This window comes from Monodon monoceros, unplaced genomic scaffold (genome assembly GCF_005190385.1).
Source record: "Monodon monoceros isolate NGI ecotype Baffin Bay Population unplaced genomic scaffold, NGI_Narwhal_1 Super_Scaffold_7, whole genome shotgun sequence".
Taxonomy (NCBI): Eukaryota; Metazoa; Chordata; class Mammalia; order Artiodactyla; family Monodontidae; genus Monodon; species Monodon monoceros.
In genome coordinates, this window is record NW_021703784.1 from 95337004 (window position 1) to 95353941 (window position 16938).

A 16938-nucleotide genomic window follows, 5' to 3' on the forward strand; every position below is an offset into this window, starting at 1 on the left:
TTTGGATCAATTTGGACTGAGACCAAAAATGTTTGAAGCACATAAACAGTAATGCAACATGAACTTTGTAAAGGAAATGAACCTCCTTGTGGAAAATGAGCTTCATGATGAAAGGTAAAGAAGCAGAAAAAAAAAATACTACCAAGTTAAGAGTTAGTGCATGGCATTCAGATTTCACCATTCAGATCCAGATTAAACCTACTGCAGGGATAGGTTTGCCATTGGAGGGGTAAGAGAGATTGATGGGGAAGAGTCAGTGCCCATGGATGGTGACTAAGAGGCTATTTGAGGAGAAAATTTTGGCTCTATTGTGTCACTGGTCCTTATCCCCAACCCACTCACCATGGAGAGCAGAGATGATAGAAGGAGAAAAATACCACTAAGAGAGGGTTATGATAAAAAGAATACTGTAGTGTTCCCCCCAGCTTTACACTTAGCTCATGTAATCATTTGGGAGTACACTGCATGAAGCTCTAGAAAATATATAATAATGTAGCTGATTTTTTAAAAAACTGAGGAATGCTCCTCCTATAGCTGAGCCAGTATTCAAAAGAGATCTCTACGCAAGTAAGTTAAAAGCTAAAGCTATGGGAATGGTTCATACAGGAAGTTAGAGTCCCATATAAAGGAGCAGTTTATGGCTTCACTCATTCAAAATTCCATGTGATAGGCATGTTTCAGATGCTGGGTTATGACAGTGAGAAGATAAAGTCTCTGCCCCTCGGTGCCTATTTTCTATTTAGGAGTGGGAATTGGTGGGGGTGGGGGATGGAGGTTAGATCAGATAATAAACAGTAAACAAATTCCAGATAGTGATAAGTGCTGCAAAGAAAACACAGCAGGAAGAGGGTTGGGGGGATGAGGTTGGAGAAGTATGCCCACATCAGGCAGGTCCTTGTGGGCCTTGGTTGGACTTCACATTAAGTGTAAGTGCCATGGGAGACCACTGGAGGGTTTTGAGCAGGGGAATGACATAATTTGATGACATTTTTCAAAGGTCAGGTCAAACGCTGTATGGAAACTGTTCCAAAGGTGGGAAAAGGTGTAGGCTGGGACACCAGCGAGGGGTCTTCTGCATAATCCAGTTGGAAGATGTGTGAAAAGGCTACCAGTGTTGGTGGTGGGTAAGGAGACAAACTGAGGTTATATTTTAGAGGCAGAGCCAATGGGACTTGCTGATGTATTAGATAGGGTGAGAGAGAACAAAAGAGGAATCAAGGATAACTCTTTTTTTTTTTTTTAACTTCAGCTGTATGTATGCTCAACCAGACCCAAGTAGCAGAAAGGCTATCTTCATTCTATGAAAAAAAAAAAAAAATCCCAACAGACAGCCAACAATCCATAAGTGACAAGAGGGAGAGAGGAAGCAGATATCCAAACAGATGCATAATGTCAGGAAACAGCTCAAACCTGAAAACCAAGAGACAGGGGCAGAAAACTCTGAACATGCGGTGCTGGTTTAAATATGCTGTATCACTCTGAGCGTCAGGTACTGAAGCCTAAATAATCAGCAGCATCTTCAGAGTACAGATTTGTAGGTTTGCATCCACTGACACGCTAGAGGCAGAGCATCGATCCAAAATGATTTTCTAGAAGGAAAGTATGACTCCCTCAGCTGTAGACAAAGAAGCAAATCCAGGAAACAAATTATATTTGAGATGAGCCCAAATATATTCGAAATGGGAATGTTACATGAAGTCACATTTTTTTTTAAATGGGAACGAACAGCTTGTACTCTTTTTAACCAAAGAGTGAAAGACGATGGTGACAAGCTGGACCTCTCAGGATGATGTTACACTGTGAACGTTCGCAACCACTGCCGACTTTGTACGTTTATATTGTACCACACGCTGCACCAGGTGCTTTACCTGCCCCATTTCGTTGGCATCTGCCTGAAAGACGCTACTCTCGAGAAATGCAGAGCATAACGAAGAGCATGGACTTGGGGACCTGGGTTCAAATCCCAGGGCTGCCGCTTACCAGCCATGTGAACTTGGGCAGGTGACATCCTCTCTTTGTGTCTGAATTTCCCTGTTGATTTGAAAGGACAATGGTAGCCACTTGACAGGGTCTCTGAGAAGATTAAAGGAGATCAAGTATGTAAAGTGCTGAGAACGGTGCCTGGCACGCAGTGATATTCAGTTAGTGATAATGACAATGAAGCACTAGCTTCCCGCTCTTACAGGGAAAGAACTAGATGCCAAGAGATGTTTAAGTCACTTATCTAACATCACACAGTTGAAATGGGACAAAGCCAGGGTTTTAATCCACATCTGTCCTCCAGACTCGGTGTGCTAAACTGCTATCCTATACCAGATAGGTCACGTTGACCAGCTGCGACAGTTTGTCTCCAAACATGGGACCCAGTGAATCATGCCTTGGTGTGGTCCGCCCTACCCTGAATCTGTGCTGGCCCTGCAACTCCATTTAACCAGAGGAAGGTAGTGGAAGTGAAGCTGTGCCAGTTCCGGACCTAATCCTTAAGAGGGCCTGGCAGCTTCTGCTTTGGTGGTCTTGGGAGCCCTGAGCTCCCACGGATTGTCTGATCCATGGAGACAGACGAAGAGTTCACGTGGAGAGACCACGAGGAGGGAAAGAGGCTCAGCCATTCCAGTGTGCCAGCTGAGCCCAGCTTTCCAGCCAACCGCTCCAGGCACCAGGCACACTAGTGCATCTATCTGAACATTCCAGCTGCAGCCACCCTCTGACCACAGCCCCACGGGAGATCCCAAGCAGGACCAGCAAGAGAACTGTCCAGTGAAGCCACGGTGGGGACAACTGTTAAATTAATTAAACAAGGAGGCCGTTACACTGAGCTGGCTTTAATGCCTTGGTAGCCTTCGCCAGCAACCAAAACCTAAGCCTGAAATACCTCAAGGTTAAGAAATCAAAACCTAAGGACAGCCAATCACAAACAGCCAATGAGCCTTTCCCTAATAAGGCAACTGCTTAAGCTATAGCCTATCAAACAATTTCCTTGCTTTCTTTCTGCATCTTCTCTATAAAAGTCTTGCTCCTAGTTTCAGTCGGTGGAGTGCCCCTAACCACTTCCAGCGAGGCACTGCCTGACTACAATGAATTTTTGCTCAAATAAACAGAATTTTTAATATGCCTCAGTTTATCTTTTTTTGTTTGTTTGTTTTTCGGTATGCGGGCCTCTCACTGTTGTGGCCTCTCCCGTTGCGGAGCACAGGCTCCGGACGCGCAGGCTCAGCGGCCATGGCTCACGGGCCCAGCCGCTCCGCGGCATGTGGGATCTTCCCTGACCGGGGCATGAACCCGTGTCCCCTGCATCGGCAGGTGGATTCTCAACCACTGTGCCACCAGGGAAGCCCTCAGTTTATCTTTTAACACAAGTAATTTTTTAAGCCTCTATGTTTGAGGCTATTTGTTATACAATAATACACAATTGAAACACTAGTCTATGAGGAAAAGACTTATTGAGGACGAAAATGTGTCAGCAATATAAGGCTGAAGCCGGAGTGATCATACCGTCCCAGAAGCAAGGTGCAGAGAAGGTAAGAGCCCATGCTCCGGGGTCTAACCAACCAAGTTCAAGCCCTGCTGTTGTCACTGCTAATCAGATAAGTTACTCAATATTGCCCCGACTCATTCCCTTCTCTGTATAGTGGGAATACTACCTATCTCATAGAGTTGCAGTGGTGATTCAATGATATAATCCCTACTAATGACACTAGAATAGTGTCTGACTTATAGTAAGAAATCAACAAAAATTAGCAACTGCTATTTTTATTAATAAAAGTAGTATAATTATTCTAGATGCAATTAAATTGACCAATGCAAGGAACAGATGAATTCTCCAGTTATTGTTTCTAACTTCTCCAGGAATAACGCCACTGGAAATTTGCATCACTTTGCTTTGGGAAATGCCAGTGCACAATATTTTAAGAGTTTGACAAGGACAACAAAAATTAATAATGAAGAGAAGATTACCACCCATCTCAAACTGGTCTTGAAGAGTATTGACATCCCAAGCTATTACTGCAAAATAAGATTTTTACAGAGAAACGTATAATGGCAACATGCTTTCCCCCAAAAGAAAAGTCATTTACAATCCGGACACAAGGTAGTATGTGACTCCTCCAAGCAAAGTTAAAAACCCCATCCCCTCCACAACAGTGGAAGAATATTGAGCTTTTGGAAACAATGCAGCAGCCAAAGGAGGCACAGATGCAGCCATGGAGCCTATGATTTACCAAGAGGAGGGCAGCTGCACTGCACAGTTGCTATTTTGATGAATAAGAAAAGGGAGAAACAAAGCCGTCCTCAGAAATAAAGGTGGCTTCTAAGGATTACTTTAAGCAAAATGTTAAATCAATAATAAAGCCCCTAATGGAAGAACTAGACATTCCAACAGAGATCAGATTTCAGGGGACAAGAGCCACGTGGAACACCCAGCAGACATCCAGGCTACACAGAACAGACTCACCGGCCACAGTCGTGAGAACTATTACCAGACCTTTGGTGAAGTGGAGTCAGGCACTGATACTTGAACCTGTTCTATGTCCTACGTCGCTTCATCAGAGATGTTTAGTTGATAAGAAGTCGCTCCTTGTTTTGGTATAGACCCTTTCCCTCTATCACTTGTGAGATGTGGATTTATGGATTGCATGAACATTTTCTCATGACTAGAGTCTTGAGATTCTGCTGCCCAGAGTTGGTAAAACCAAGGATACAGCCCGCTCTGTGAATTCCTCCTTAAAGAATTTATTTATTTCGGGCTTCCCTGGTGGCGCAGTGGTTGAGAGTCCGCCTGCCGAAGCAGGGGACACAGGTTCGTGCCCCGGTCTGGGAGGATCCTACATGTCACGGAGCGGCTAGGCCCGTGAGCCATGGCCACTGAGCCCGCGCGTCCAGAGCCTGTGCTCCACAGCGGGAGAGGCCACAACAGTGAGAGGCCCACATACCACACACACACACAAAAAAAGAATTTATTTATTTCTGTCTGAAAGTGCTACGAGTTACTCAAGGAGGTGGTAATTATATAAGGCAGCTGTAGTGAGGTGGAGGAAACGCCAGGCTGGAATTCGTCTTATGCACTCAACAAACACTTGCTGAGGCCCTGGTGTGGGCGAGGCAATGTTATGTACAAGAAAGAATGACTGAAGACCAAAGAGACCGGGATCCCTACTTCAGATTTTATCCACCGTGCCTAGCACAGGACCAGCGTACGGCAGCTTTCCAACAAATGTTTGTTAAACTAATTAATCCTGCCACTAACTCACGAATTTCCCTCTTATAATTCCCCCGAATAAGGGTTCAGACATCACCTCTTATTTTAAAAAAACAGTGAGAGACACACTTCCCAAACTTTAATGTGCATAACAATTCCCAGGGGACCTTGCTAAGGCACAGACACTGTACCAGCAGACCTGCATTTCTAGGAGTTGCATTTCTAAAAAGCCTCCTGCATCACTGGTCCGTGGACCACACTTTGAGTAGCAAGGAGTGGAATGATCTCTCAGGGAGAGATTCTGGACACACCTGAGGGGTCCTCCAACTCTACATTCTTTTAAGGGTGGGAAACACTAGCGATTCTAACCGTGGAAGTAAGAGGAAGAGAAGCGAAGGGGGCTGGGCATGGTGCCGGGCTGCACCCAGGTTAGTGGAAGCTTCTCCCCAACGCCGGCAGGAAAGGCCCACTCTTTTGTCACGATGCACAAACAAAGCTTTTGGTGTCTGTAAAAAGAATCAGCCATAATTCTGCTGGCTCGGAAGGCTCTGTCTTTTAATGATTCTTCCTGTTTTTCTCAGCCTGATCCAAGAGAATGAGAAAACAGCCCTGGTGAAGGTCAGGCGAGGTCAGGGAGGTCCCTGGAGAGGGCTGCTTTTGGCCCACACTTGGGGAGAGGAGGCAGATGGAGGCCCACCGCTCCCCACCCCCAGCTCTGCCTAGTTCTAGGCCTACTCCTTGGCTAATCCAGCCCAAAACCAGAGCGTCAGAGTGACAAGGGATCCAGGATGGGGAGCTCTGCACTAGTCAACTCCATTCAGTTCCACATTCATTACAACTGCTGTGTGTGCCAATGTGCCAGAGGATGCAGGGTCAACAGAGTCAGGGCCTGCTAGCAGCTCATGTCTATAAGGGGAGGAAGTCATGACAGGAAGGAAGACCGCAATGCAGAATGCAATCAAGGACACACCAAAGAGACCCACAAGTAGTAAAGAAATTTAGAGAGGCAAGGGGACATCTGAACCTTGAAAGTGAGTATGGGATCCTCAAATAAAGATGGAAATAAGAATATTCCAGGTCAGGGAAAAATAGGAGAGAAGGCACAGAGGGGAATTTTAATGCATGTTCAGCATGGAATCCAGTGTGACTAGAACTCGTAGGAAAACAGCCTGGTTAAGAGGGGCTGGGATGCCAAGGGAGGATTCTCATCATTAGGGCCTTAAGTCTCTCTTTCCCATTGTAGGGTCTGATAGAAGCCCCACATACACACACACTTACCCGGCCCACTTTTAGGATCATGCCTGCAAAAAATGATACCACAATTATCCCTGGTGATTTATTTGTCTAACAATCTTTAATTGAACCCCTAATATACGTGAAGCACTGTCCTGGGGACTAGAAATACCACAGAGGAATAAACCAGACACGTTCCTGAGCGCTAGACAGACAACAGGTAACACGAAGTAGTAGAAAGAACACAGGACCTGAAATCAGAGATGCCTTGGGTGCAAATCCTAGCTGTGCATTGCACATGAGAGATTTCACATCTCTGGGCCTTGGTTTCCACCTCCCTGCTGGGGATAATTATACCTATCACGCAGGATTGTTGTAGAAATGAACCTATGAGGAAAGAACTTCATTCTGTGTTGGGTACAATGTAGACACTCATTATCCGTTTGTTCTGTATTCCGCCATAAGGAAAGGAGTCTGAGAGAACTGATCTCCAGGGTCCCTTTCGGCTCTCACATTCTGCTTTGGCAGTTCAAAGACTGCAGCCCCTGTAACTGTGTCCACCACCAGGGACGTGGAACGTCCCAGCTAGTGGGCTTCTCCCCAGCCCTGGGCAAAAAGTTTCCCCCAGGGCAGCCTGAGATGAAGACAGTGGATCAGGCAGACATTAATCAGGCTGCCCCCCTGGCTGGACCAGGCGCCGGCGGGCCAGGCAGTGTTCTGGTAGCTCAGCTGCCCAGATCGGCTTCCTCACTACTCCACCGACCCGTTGCCATGGCAGTGAACCCCAAGAGAGAGCTAGGAGTGGCCAGAGCCAACGAGGAAGGCTCTGTTCTTCTGATTCTATCTGCCTCAATCTTGGCTGATTTCAGGGTCCCAGACTGACAATCACAGAGAGAATTTAAATTGACTGCGCATTTTTTTCAGCACTAGACAATATGTTAAGTGCTTTCCATCAGTTATTTCATACACATGATGACACTGTGAAATAGGATTTCTCATCCCCGCTTAGCCAAACAGGAAACGGGTTCAGAGAGGTGAGTACCAATGTCACCCAGGTAGTCAGTGAAGCCAGGACATTTGGGGCCCCCAATCCCACCCCCACCCCCCAGGGTTGTATGATTCCAGAGACTCTGCACTTTTCCACACGCCACAGGCTTCCCAAAAGCCAGTGCCATTGTCCCCCTTGCCTGAACATTCCTGGAGCTCAAGGGGGCAGCTGCAGAGGATGGAGACCCTGAGTCCTTCTGGGACCCCAAGGATTCCTCTGAGACAAAGCCAGGTCACTCTGACACAGCACCACTCAGGCAGCTGCCCGAAAATATTTTCAGGAATTTCCTAATGCAATCCCAATTTCAAATATTCAGCCTGCTTTTCTCAAAAAAAGAAAAGAGGGCTTCCCTGGTGGCACAGTGGTTGAGAGTCCGCCTGCCGATGCAGGGGACACGGGTTCGTGCCCCGGTCTGGGAAGATCCCATGTGCCGCGGAGCGGCTGGGCCCGTGAGCCATGGCCGCTGAACCTGCGCGTCCGGAGCCTGTGCTCTGCAACGGGAGAGACCACAACAGTGACAGGCCTGCGTACCGCAAAAAGAAAAGAAAAGAAAAGAAAATTCCAACATTTTAGCACCCACACGAACACATCTCCAGAATGATCTCCTACATCTGGACACAGCACAGTACTGGATAACATCTGTCAGACCCTGTCCCAACATTCGATTCTGAACGCCAAGGTCCTTGTATTTAGGCACAGACTGGCACCGTCTGGTTTTAGCTATAGGGTTGTGTCCGACTGGAGGGGCACATCCGGGGCACCCAGGGAAATCAGCCTTCTCCCTAAGCTCAGATGCTGGGAAACTCACCGAAAGAACAGGGTTGGCTTCCTTCCCTGCCACCCACCCCCTCCAGAGTGGCTGCTGACCTACTGAGTCCAAGCACTGGGAACCCATGACGTGGGAAAATCCGGCTGGCCTCGGTGGCCCCAGACATCTGGATCCCCTAAGCCCAGGCAGACAGCGGAGACAAGCCAGTGGCACAAGGGGACTTGGGAAAGTGGTTGGAGGAACTTCTGCCAAGTTCTCTGCCTCCTGAACAAACACTTGTCCCGCTATCTAGGGGTCAGCAGAGCCATGTTTATGTATGCCTAGACCACACCATTCATTAATTAATTAACTCCCTGAGTGGCCTTTGGCCCCTAAAGCCTTCCCTCCTTGGGGCTTCGGTTTCCTTATCTGGCAAATCTAAGAATCAGATGATTTCTAAGGCTGCTTCTTGCTCTGGCGCTTTCTGATGCTAGGATTCTACCATAAAAGAACAGGAGGAACAGTGCTGGCTCTGCCTGACTGGTACGGGCTAGCCCCTCCCTGTCTCCCAGCCTTAGGCTCCTTGTGCTGACACGCCGTCTGCATCAACGCCTGCGTGCACTCCAGCCCACTCCAGAGCTGACCACCGCCACCACCATGGCCCGTCAGGCTGTCCTCATCTCCTGCAAAAGCCTCTGAGCATTGGCGTCTAGCAACAGCCATCGTCTGCTTCTCCACCCATTCTCCTCCAGGCATCCAGGGTGATGTCTCTTGGGAATTCCTTGGCGGGCCAGTGGTTAGGACTCCACGCTGTCACTACTGAGGGCCCAGGTTCAATCCCTGGTCCGGAAGCTAAGATCCCATGAGCTGCACGGTGTGGCAAGAAAAAAAAAGACAGAGAGAGACAGGGTGATGTTTCTTTTCAAAACACAAAGCCAATCCTACTAGCATCCTGCTGATATGGATCCCCATTGCTTTTATGGTGAAGAACAAAAGCCTCCGTGCAGCCTGCAGGACCTGCAGGGCTAACCCCAGCCAACCCTTCAGCATGAAGAAGAATGCATGAAGAAGATGTGGTACATATAGACAGTGGAATCTTAGCCATAAAAAGGAACGAAATTGTGCCATTTGCAGAAACGTGGATGGACGTAGAGACTGTCATACAGAGTGAAGTGAGTCAGAAAGAGAAAGACAAATATCATATAATATCACTTACATGTGGAGTCTAGAAAAACGATACAAATGAACCTATTTGCATAGCAGAAATAGAGACACAGACATAGAGAACAAACATAAGGATACCAAGGGGGGAAGGGGAGTGGGATGAATTGGGACATGGGGACTGACATATATACACTAATATGTATAAAATGGATAACTAATAAGAGCCTGCTGTATACAAAAATAAATAAAATTAAATTAAAAAAAAAAAAAAAGAAGTCTGCTCAGGAACTTGCCAGGCTAGCTCAGAGTCCCTGCTTAGACCCTCCCAGGAGACCACACCCTTTCCTACACAGCTTTCCTATCAGTTTCCAAGTATGTGTTCTTTGACAACATTATTTGTTTTCTCTCACTCTTACTCCCCCGTAGTTTACACTCAATACATATTCCCAAGGTGGGCAGATGGAGCTGGGAGTCCTCTCCTTAGGAAGACCCTGCGATGCAAGGGAGGGAGGGGGGTGTCATCTCTTCCAGCGAACCCTGGCAGAGAGCAAGGCTGTGTCGGCTCTGATCTAAGTCTCTGAGGCTCCCAAGGAGACATCCTGCTGACTGCTGGAAAACTCTGCCCAAGGCAAGCTTGTGACTTAAACTCGAATGTGGGCTGTGCTCAGAGTTCATCCCAGAGACCTCTGTTGCTGGCTGCTCTCCCAGCAGTGGGTCTCCCCAGAGCATCAGTCAGACGCGGGGAGGGAGCTGAAGTTTTATGTTGCAAAGGTAAGATGACTAGATAGATTCTTTGTTCGCTGGAAATGTCTAAAGTACTTCTCCCCCCCGCCTCCTTCCACCAACTGACCCACACTGATCATTCAAATGTGAAGGTATACCTGTATACCACCCACCCCAACAGTCATCCCTTTGGCACTGTACTCGGTACCCTGCACTGAAAGTATGTGTCTCCACACCAGGCTGGAAGCTGCCTGAAAGAAGTGACCTAGTCTTTTTCACGTTACAACACCAGCACCCAGTGCCCAGAACACTGATACTACTTGGAAATCTGTTGGTGTATAGATGAGGAAACTAAGTCCCTGAGAGGAAGATTGAAGTCTCAGCAAGGCCACGTGACATGTCACTCACTGGCATACCACCCAGGTCTCCTACTCCAAGATGCCACCATCTTTTCCCACTGCCTCCCTGCCTTCAAAGGAATGGGCCCAGTTCATGATTCTAGGGACAGGGCCTCCAAAGACTCAGGCTGGGAGTGCCCTAAAGGCAGGACCCCTGGGGTCCCCCATAGGCTGTTGTTTCCGCCACGCACCAGCTGGAGAGGCGGACCCCTCTCAGGACTGAGATTCATAGAGAATCCAACCTCATTTCCAGCAATCCATGGGTACAAGGTAGCAATCCCTCCCTCCTCTGCAGGCAGAAAATCCATTTTGCAGGACACAGAGTCCGTGGTTCTCCCTCCATCCCCTATCCTGGAGCAGTTGCTTTCTAAGAATCAGCCGGCATTTACTAAGCATGTTGTCTCACTCCGCCATGCACCCCCCAGACCGTAAGCTTCTTGAGGGCAGGGAAACTTACATTACGTTTGGATCACAGAATATATTATCTGAAAGGGGTTTGCAGATTCACCTGGTTCCACCTTTTTTTTTTTTTTTTTTTAATATTTGAGAAATGGGATCCAGAGGGGGTAAAGTGACTCTCTCTGGTCACAGGGTCTGGGGTCTGAGCTCTGCCCCTCTGTGTCCCACACAGATCTCTCTACCCCACCGCACTGGACTCCAGCTCTGACAAGCAGCTTCCTAGGAGCTCCTCCAGACTTGAGCGCAGAGCCAGTCCCTGTGAAGATTTGGTCATTGATGGGAGGGGACACAGCAAGATTCAAACCACAAATCTGATCGCGTCACTTCCCTGCCTAAAAGGCTTTGGTGGTTTCCTGCTACCCTTCAGATGAAGTTCATCCTTCTTGATGTGACCCACACCCCCAGGCCCCTGCTTTCTCTCCAGCCACAGACCCCTGGTTCGCTGAGCTGCTGTCCATCCCAGCTGAGCTCTCCTCAGCTCCCCTCACACACTCAGGGCTGTCCCCATCTCTTTGCCCGGCCAACTCCTGCTGGCCCTTCAGCTGCATGCCCATCTTCCTCCACCACGAAGCCTTCCCTGGGGCTCTCCCACCCCCATCCGACCCCCAGGCACCCTGGGCTCATGGAATCCCATTCAGCTCACTGTACTTGCCCATCCTCTCTGCACTCCATCCAATTACAAACTCCCCAGGGACTGAGACAGTATCTGTCTCCACCCTCATTTTATTTCCACAGGCAAGCTCTGTCCTCAGCACACAGAAGACCTGCAACAAATCCTCGTGTTTTGATTGGCAAGTGGGGACCACTCCCCTTCACCCGACCTGCTCCTTGACTCAGTGGAACCATGAGAGGCAAGTGAGCGTCGACCCACAGGGCAGCTGCAGCTGAAGCAGCGGTGGGACGGGAGCAGCTCACAGGGAAAGTGCCAACAATCTACCCCCCTGGAGCGCCCATTTAAGACCGCTGCTATTCCAGTCTCCGTATCAGTCCAGGATGCATGTGGAAGGGGAAGTCTTCATCTCCCTCTGATCCCCGGCTGCTACTTCCTGAGCTTCCTTAGGGCTCAGGGACAGACGGGCAGACCGGTGGGCAGTGGGGCTGCCACACGCCCCCACCCCTGGCACACATCCTGTCGCTGCCTCTTCTGGCAGGATGTTATTGCAGAGTGCTGGGCTGTTATTGTCAGGAGATGGGCTTTCCTGAGCTCATTAAAGGGCCTCAGTCTTTTCCCCAGGACAAACCTCCCTTTTCCTGTGTCCCCCATTAAGGCGGAGGGAAAGGGGCCCTGAGGCAACTCCACGTGGAGTGTGACAGCTCCCCCTCCCTCCTTCTGCTTCTCTGCTTGGCTGGCTGAACACTAAGATCCTAGATGGCCGTGGTTCCCATCTGAATGCCTTTGTGCACCAGGCAGTGCTTGGCACTGACAGCCATTGTCTAATTCAACCCTCACAATAATCATGTAAGATAGATATTATTATTACCCTACATTTTACAGTAGACAAAGCTGGGGCTCAGAGACGTCAAATGATGTGCCCAGAGTCACACAGCAAGGTAGAAACAGCACAGGGATTCAAATCCCGGGCTACCTGACTCCACCACCCATCCTCTGGCACCATCCCCTCGCTGCCACCTAGCCCATGAGCAAGTTTTCAGTCTGTGTAAGTGAAGAGCTGCAGAGAACGAAGGGGGAAAGGCCTTCCCAGGAGCCAACAATTCCCTTTCCCTCGAGGGAATCTGCAGGTCGCAGGATCTTCCCTCATCCCTGGGAAAGAACTAGAAGCAATATGGAATAATGCAATAACTCCCATCTTGTTAACCAAATCCAAGCTCTTCCACTCTCCCTCAGAGGAGAAAGGCTCCTCCTCATTCATGAATGAGACAGAAGAAGGATAAGGGTGATCAAAACCTGTAAGTGATAAGTGTAATATCTCTTGAGTGACGTGTTGGAAAGAGCTGCAACGTGGCGGCCAAGAGACCATGGCTTCGTCTGTGTCTTACTAATTCTACTACAAACCATACTAAGCAGGTGATCCTGGTGTATCACACCTTCCAGGGGCCTCATTCTCCTGATCTTGGAATTGGGATAACTCCTCCCACCACACAGGGTGTACCATAAGAATCCAATGATTCCATGTGCGTGAAAGTACCAGATAAAGTAAAACACAAAACTCTGTTTCCATTATATGGATGTTTTTTCTTTCTTTTTTCTGTCTGGGTGACAACCTAGAGTAACAGCTTTGGGTCCTAAAACTGGGTTCAAATCTCAGTTCTGCTGCTTACTAGCTATGTGGCCACAGATGAGTGTTTAACAACTCTAAACCTCTGTTTCTTGGTAGGAAAGAGGAGAACAATAATACCTGCTTCATGGGTTTGCAGAAAGGACTCAACACATTGACATCTAGGGACTTTCCTGGTGGTCCAGTGGTTAAGACTCTGCGCTTCCACTGCAGGGGGCGCGGGTTCGATCCCTGGTCAGGGAACTAAGATCCCACGTGCTGCATGGCAAGGCCGAAAATTTAAAAAAAAAGACCTCTAAAGCACTGAGCACAGTGCCTGGAGTTCAAGCTCTCAGTAAATGGCAGCTGCTACTTTATGACAGATGATTATTATTTCTGTTACCATTTCGATTATTTTACTGAAGTTGCATTGGCAGTGCTGAAGAACAGCGGGCAGGCGGGGAGTAAGGAGGCAGCCTGGGTCCACCCAGTCAACAGCAAGGAGCCTTCCTGAGTCCCCACACCCAGTGTCCAGAGCCACACAGCATGAAGGAACAGAATCGACACCCTCCCTACCATGGGACTAATCAGACAGATAAACAGAGACAGACAGGGAGGTAATGAGAGAAGAACAGAAGATCCTCTTGGAATAAAGATGTGATGAAAAGAACAAGCCTGCCTGAAATGCCATCCTCTCTGTCACCAGAGCTTCATCTATTGGACACTAATCCGATGGCGGTGGTACCACACAGAGTCCTTTGCCTGCAGGACTGCACTGAGTCACTAGCACATGCCTAAGAGGTAGGGACTGCTATGATTCCCAGCTTATAAGGAGGAAATTGACTTTGACAGGTTTGACAGGTTTAGTGACTTGTCCAAGGTCACATAGTTAGCAGCATGATTTAAACCCCCAATGACTCCAGAGCCCAAGTTGCTTTAACACTCAGATGGGGTCTAGAGGCTGGTTTGTGCCACTATTTACTGGCGGAGTGACTTAGGAAAGGACGTTACCTTTCCTGAATTTCCGTCTTCCTCACCTGTGACACAGGCATAAAGCCCATCTTGCTGGACTGTTGCGGCTCTGAGGCCCTATGGCCAAAGCCCCAGCACGATGCCAGACCTGGCAGGTGCCTGCTGAGTGATTTTCTTCCTGTCTCTACTCATCAACTTTTCCCAAACCTACTTGACCATAAGAATTACCTGACATGCTGAAACAAAGCACAGATCCCTGAGACCTGCCCTAGACCTGCTGAATCTGAACCCAGAGACAAGTTTCCTCGGAACCTGTATTAAAAAAAAAAAGAAATTCCCTGGTGGTCCAGTGGTTAGGACTCCGTGCTTTTACTGCCGAGGGCCCAAGTTCAATCCCTGGTTGGGGAATTAAGGTCCTGCAAGCTGGGCAGCACAGCCAAAATAAAAAAAAATAATAATAATTAAATTTAAAAAGTCAGTGTTATGGTATAAAAATCGGTAAGAGGATTGTTTTTAAAAAAAAAAAGAAAAAAAAAACTTCCACATGATTTTTTTCTTTATGCATAATAGTACCTCTTAATCCCTACCCCTATGTTGCCCCCTTCCCCCATCCCTCTCCCCACTGGTAAGCACTAGTTTTTCTTTTTTTTAATTTTTTAATTTTATTTTATTTATTTTTTTATACATCAGGTTCTTATTAGTCATCAATTTTATACCCATCAGTGCATACAGGTCAATCCCAATCGCCCAATTCAGCACACCACCATCCCCACCCCACTGCGGTTTTCCCCCCTTGGTGCCCATATGTTTGTTCTCTACATCGGTGTCTCAACTTCTGTCCTGCAAACCGGTTCATCTGTACCATTTTTCTAGGTTCCACATATATGTGTTAATATACGATATTTGTTTTTCTCTTTTTGACTTACTTCACTCTGTATGACAGTCTCTAGATCCATCCACGTCTCAAAAAATGACTCAATTTCATTCCTTTTTATGACTGAGTAATATTCCATTGTATATATGTACCACATCTTCTTTACCCATTCGTCTGTCAGTGGGCACTTAGGTTGCTTTCATGACCTGCCTATTGTAAATAGTGCTGCAATGAACATTGGGGTACATGTGTCATTTTGAATTATGGTTTTCTCTGGGTATATGCCCAGGAGTAGGATTGCTGGATCATATGGTAATTCTATTTTTACTTTTTTAAGGAACCTCCATACTGTTCTCCATAGTGGCTTCATCAATTTACATTCCCACCAACAGTGCAAGAGGGTTCCCTTTTCTCCACACCCTCTCCAGCATTTGCTGTTTCTAGATTTTCTGATGATGCCCATTCTAACTGGTGTGAGGTGATACCTCACTGTAGTTTTGATTTGCATTTCTCTAATATTTAGTGATGTTGAGCAGCTTTTCATGTCCTTCTTGGCTATCTGTATGTCTTCTTTGGAGAAATGTCTATTTAGTTCTTCTGCCCATTTTTGGATTGGGTTGTTTGTTTCTTTAATATTGAGCTGTTCATATATTTTGGAGATTAATCTTTGTCCGTTGATTCATTTGCAAATATTTTCTCCCATTCTGAGGGTTGTCTTTTCGTCTTGTTGATGCTTTCCTTTGCTGTGCAAAAGCTTTGAAGTTTCATTAGGTCCCATTTGTTTATTTTTAGTTTTATTTCCATTACTCTAGAAGGTAGATCAAAAAAGATCTTGCTGTGATTTATGTCAAAGAGTGTTCTTCCTATGTTTTCCTCTAAGAGTTTTGCAGTGTCTGGTCTTACATTTAGGTGTCTAATCCATTTTGAGTTTATTTTTGTGTATGGTGTTAGGGAGTGTTCTAATTTCATTCTTTTACATGTAGCTGTCCAGTTTACCCAGTACCACTTATTGAAGAGACTGTCTTTTCTCCATTGTATATCCTTGCCTCCTTTGTCATAGATTAGTTGACCATAAGTACGAGGGTTTATCTCTGGGCTTTCTATCTTGTTCCATTGATCTATGTTTCTATTTTTGTGCCAGTACCATATTCTCTTGATTACTGTAGCTTTGTAGTATAGTCTGAAGTCAGGGAGTCTGATTCCTCCAGCTCCATTTTTTTCCCTCAAGACTGCTTCAGCTATTCGGGGTCTTTTGTGTCTCCAAACAAATGTTAAGATTTTTTTGTTCTAGTTCCGTAAAAAATGCCATTGGTAGTTTGATAGGGATTGCATTGAATTTTGTAGATTGCTTTGGGTAGTATAGTCATTTTAACACTGTTGATTCTTCCAATCCAAGAACATGGTATATCTCTCCAACTGTTGGTATCATCTTTAATTTCTTTCATCAGTGTCTTATAGTTTTCTGCATACAGGTCTTTTGTCTCCCTAGGTAGGTTTATTCCTAGGTATTTGTTCTTTTTGTTGCAATGGTAAATTGGAGTGTTTCCTTAATTTCTCTTTCAGATTTTTCATCATTAGCGTTTAGGAATGCAAGAGATTTCTGTGCATTAATTTTGTATCCTGCAACTTTACCAAATTCATTGATTAGATCTAGTAGTTTTCCGGTCGCATTTTTAGGATTCTCTATGTATAGTATCATGTCATCTGCAAACAGTGACAGTTTTACTTCTTCTTTTCCAATTTGAATTCCTTTTATTTCTTTTTCTTCTCTGATTGCCGTGGCTAGGACTTCCAAAACTATGTTGAATAATGGTGGTGAGAGTGGACATCCTTGTCTTGTTCCTGATCTTAGAGGAAATGCTTTCAGTTTTTCACCATTGAGAATGATGTTTGCTGTGGGTTTGTCGTG